At 46.4% G+C, this 4,761-nt stretch overlaps 1 long non-coding RNA gene across 1 annotated transcript; it reads right to left on the minus strand.

The window, feature by feature from the left end:
- Positions 1–2,972: 2,972 nt before the first annotated feature.
- LOC108540862 (uncharacterized) lies at positions 2,973–4,735 on the minus strand. The gene is made up of 3 exons (XR_001888786.1): positions 4,587–4,735; positions 4,149–4,427; positions 2,973–3,335 (listed from the first exon to the last, which is right to left on the minus strand). It is a non-coding gene; the product is annotated as an uncharacterized LOC108540862 (long non-coding RNA).
- Between the last annotated feature and the right edge of the window lie 26 nt (positions 4,736–4,761).

The following is a 4,761-nucleotide window of genomic DNA, read 5'->3' on the forward strand; positions in this document are numbered from 1 at the left end:
TACACGCCCCTGTGATATGGTTCCTAATATCCACATTGGGAGAGGATGATATTACTCTCAATATCACAGGGGTTGTCCATCCCGCCTGTGATATTCTTCCTACTATCCAGAATAAGAGAGAATGATATTACTCCCAATAGTGCAAGGGGTGTACCCCCCACCATGGGATATTGTTCTCAAGAGGTAAAGGAAGAGAAGATAATACTATTCTTTGTACTGCAGGTGATGTACTCCCCACAATGTGGGAAGTCATAGCCACCCCCTCTCTCGCCCTGGCTATTACGGTCCATGGTGGACTCACAGCCTGTTTACGGTGTTGTGAGTAATATCATCTCCCCGCCTGGAAATTATGAACTGTTTCACAGATGGGTGTACATCCGTCCTTATTGGGAATCATATCATCCTCTTCCTCCCTGAATATTAAGAGCAGTATCCCAGGAGTGTTTCTACTCCCTACCATATGGGGTGTCATATCCTCCTCTCCCACGTCAAAATTAGAAACTAGATCACTGGGGGCATGTACACCTTCTGTGATCTTTAAAGTAATATCATCCTCTTCCCTCCAGGATCATGGGAACAATATCCCTGGGGGGTGTACACTTTCTGCCATATATGTAGTCATATCATACCCTCCGCCTTGGAATATTATGAAGGACCATCTCACACGAGGGTGTACAACCCTTGCTGCGATACTGGGAATAGGATTATCCTCTTCCCCCTGTGCATATTTGGAAAAAGATCAGAGTGGGTGTACACCTCCTGCGATATGGGGATTAATATCCTCTTCTTCCTTTCTGGATATGAGAAAAAATATCACATGGGGTTTACACTTTCTTCGATATCTGGAGTAATGTCATCCTCTCCTGTTTTGAATGGCAAGAACAATATCTCAGGGGGGATGTACACCCCCTGCCATATTGGGAATAATACTACGCTCTCCACGCCTTGATATTAGGAACAAAATCCCAGCGTGGGTGTACAGCTCCTACTCTATGGAAAGTAATACTGTCCTCTCCCTTCCTGGATTTTAGGAACAATATCACAGGGTGGGTGTACACAGCCTGCGATTTTGAAAGTAATACCATCCTCTCCCCCTCCGGATATTAGCAACAATATCGCAGAAGGATTGTTCACTCTCTGTGATATTGGGAGTAATACAGCCGCCTGTGATATACTTCCTAACATTGAGGTGGGTAGAGGATGATATTACTGCCCATATCGCAGGAGTTGTAAAACCCCTTCAATATTTTGCCTACAATCCTGAGGGGAGAGGATGATATTGCTCCCAATATCGAAGAAGGCGTACACCCCCCTGTGACTCTATGCCCAATATCCACGTTGGGAGACGATGATATTACGCCCAATATCGCGGGGGATGTACACCCACCCTGGGATATTGTTCCTTCTATCGAGAGGGGGAGAAGATGCTATGACTCCCAATAATGCAGGGGCTGTGGCTGTACACCCCTCCTGTGATACTGTTCTTAATATCCTAGGGAAGAGAGGATGATACTACACCCAATAGGAGGTGTACACCCACCCGGTGATATTGTTCGTAATGTACTCCACCTCCGTCCACCAGGGATATCGTTTCTAATATCTAGGGGAAGAGAGGATAACATTATGCCCAATATCGCAGGGGAGTATACACACCCTTTGTGATGTTGTTCCTATTATCCAAAGGTAGAGACGATGATATTACTGGCCATATCACAGGGGGTGTACACCCTTCTGTAATCTTGTTTTTGACATTCAGTGGGGGAGAGGATAACATTAATCCCAATATCACAGAAGGTGTACAGACCCCTGTGATATAGTTCCTACTATACAGGGACAAGGGAAGAATATTGCTGTCAGTGTCGCAGGGGGTGTAACCATCCTGCCTCCCATATATTGTTCCTAATATGCAGCGGGGTGGAGGCTGATAGTACTCCCAATATCCCAGAAGGTGCACACACACCTGTGATACAGTTCCTAATATCCAGCGGGAAAGAGGCTGATTTTACTTGCGATATCGCAGTGAGCGTACATGGCCCCCAACCCCGAGGTATCGTTCGTAATATCCAGGTGAGAAGATGACATTGCTGACAATATCGAAGGGGGTGGACACCTCTTCTGTAATATGGTTCCTGATATCCAGGGGGTAAGTGGATGATATTACTCCCAATAAAGTAGGAACCGTATAGCCACCCTGGGATTTTGTCCTTAATAACCACAGGGGAGAGGTGATATTACTACCAATATTGCAAGGGGTGTACACCCCTTCTGTGATATTGTTTCTGATATCCAGGAAAGGATAAGATGGTATTACTACCAATATTGAAGAGATGTACGGTCCCCATGGGATATTGTTCTAAAGATACAGGTTGAAAGAGGATGAGATTTCATCCAATATAACAAGGGGTGTACACCCCGCCTGTGATATGAATCGTGAAACCTAGAAGAAGAGAGAATGACATTGCTTCCAAAAACACACGTGGTGTACACCCACCCTGTGATACTGTTCCTGTCATCTAAAGGAAGAGATGATGATACTACTCCCACTACCGGAGAAGCTACACACCCCCCTGTGATATTGTTCCTCATCACTTGTGGGGGAGAGCGTGATATTACTTCCAATATGACAGTGGCTTGACACCCAGTCTGTGATATTGCTCCTAATTTCCAGTAGGTAAAGTATGATGTTCCTGCCGAGAGAGTAGTAGGTGCACAGCCGCCCTGTGATGTGTCTCCGAATATTCAGGGAAACACAGGACGACATTACCCCAAATCTCCCAAAAGGTATACACCCATTGTGTGATATGGTTGCTCATATCCGGAGGTGCAGAGGATGGTGTTCGTTCTCCTGTCGCAGGCTGTGTACATACACCCTGTGAAATTGTTCCTAATATCCTGAACAAAAGAGACTGCTAATAATGGATACACATTGCAGGGGGGAGTAATTATTACGATCCACATCGTAATGGGGAGTAATAGCAACCCCCTCTCTCCCCCTTGCTGTTACGATCCACATCGCAGGGGGGTGAGGCATCCCCGCGATATGGGGAGTAATAGGATCCCCTCTCTCCCCTGGCCTTGTATAAGGAGGCTGGCCTTATATAAGTGTCCCCCAATGCCATCGCAGGCTTTAATGTATTCACTTGAAGTTTTTTCCTCATTTAGATCTTCCTTTCCCTTAACAGATCTAATTGCTGCCTGACATTCTGTATTAGCATTTTCATGAGCAAGCAGCTGAACGATCACTTTCTTGGCATGAGAATCGGAAATAGCCTTTTGAGCCGCATCCTGCGAACGGGCGATAGAATCTGGATAAGGCTTCCTTGGACTCTGTTGAACTGTGTGAAAAGAAGGATAAGCAGTAGCAGGGTCATGAATTTTTTCCCAGGCTCTTCGGCATATAGTTCTGAGCTGATCAACAGCCTCATTACCCATTACCATCTGTTGATTTAGAGTACCCCATGCCTGTCCGATTCCAAGCAGTTGATCAGATGTGACATTAACGGGACGTTGGGCTTGAGCATTTCTGCGTGCCTGATTTGTTGCTGCATCTGTCAACCAGGTTTTAAATTGGAGAAATTCAGAGGGGCACAGGGTGGGTCGGGCGAGTGCCTCCCAATCCGTAGGTATTCAACGTCTGTTATAAGCCACACATTGTAACAAGGAATGAACATAAGGAGAATTTGGCCCATATTGTCCAATTGCTTGCTTTAAGTCTTTTAATATTTTAAAAGGAAATAGCTCCCAGCATGCTTGAGCAAGTTCTCTGGGCTCCTCAGCTGGCGAAATAATGACCAGAAACTGCCAAGCATTCAAATCCCCCATTTCTTGTGCCTGGGGAATGGATGCCTGGATTGTCCCTGTGCCATCATTTGTATTTGGACCGGCTCGCAGCATTCTTCTACCATAATTAACAGGTGGGCAAGCCTGGATCATTCCCGCATCCTAATTGGCTGTTGGAGAAGCCTGAAGTTTCCCTTCGCCATAGTTACTGGCGGGGCCTGCAACAATGGGAGCCGCAAGGCGCGTCTCAGGCTCCCCTTCCAAAAATTCTTAAGGCTGACCTGGGGGTGGCCATTCCAGACCTTCCCCTAAAGGCGCGGTAGGTGGCACTGTTTCTTTTATAAATTTTTGGAGATTAGCATACATACCTTCCGGTTTCTCGTCCTTTTAAAAACTAGACTGTCATGGTTCACTTTGCTGATACTTAGACTCCTGATTATTCAACTTTCCTATGTCATCCTGAAACTCCTCCTTCTCCTCCTCAGTGTGGAAGGGCTCCAGTGCCGTTTTAATTGCAGACCACACTGACCAAGCAGAGATGGGAATATGGTGGCCCTCTTGTTGTGCTCGTTTTCAGTCTGATCCGACCTTGTCCCAATCTTTTACATTCATGGTTCCATATTCCGGGAACCAAGGAGAATACTTGTCTACGAGATGGAACAAAGATGTGAGATTTTGGGTACTCACAATTACCCCTTCGCGGCGCAGTAACTGCCGCACAAAGCTTAAGTAATTAGCGAACTTACTCTCAGCCTGACCCATATTTTCCCGAGGTTTCCCTGGAATTCTCGGAGCGCCCTACTTACCCTAGAGCTTGAAGTGAAAACCTACTCGGGAGTCCTTTGTCTGTCGTCCTCCGCTTTCCACGCTCTGGTGTTCCTTCACTGGATTATTTGTAGAGATTACGGGGAGCCCCGCGTTGGGCACCAGAGACCAACCTGGGCAACCGAGGGTGACCCCTGTTTCTACCAAAAAAAAAAA

Source organism: Rhinopithecus bieti, unplaced genomic scaffold, assembly GCF_001698545.2.
Source record: "Rhinopithecus bieti isolate Rb0 unplaced genomic scaffold, ASM169854v2 scaffold_19737, whole genome shotgun sequence".
NCBI lineage: Eukaryota > Metazoa > Chordata > Mammalia > Primates > Cercopithecidae > Rhinopithecus > Rhinopithecus bieti.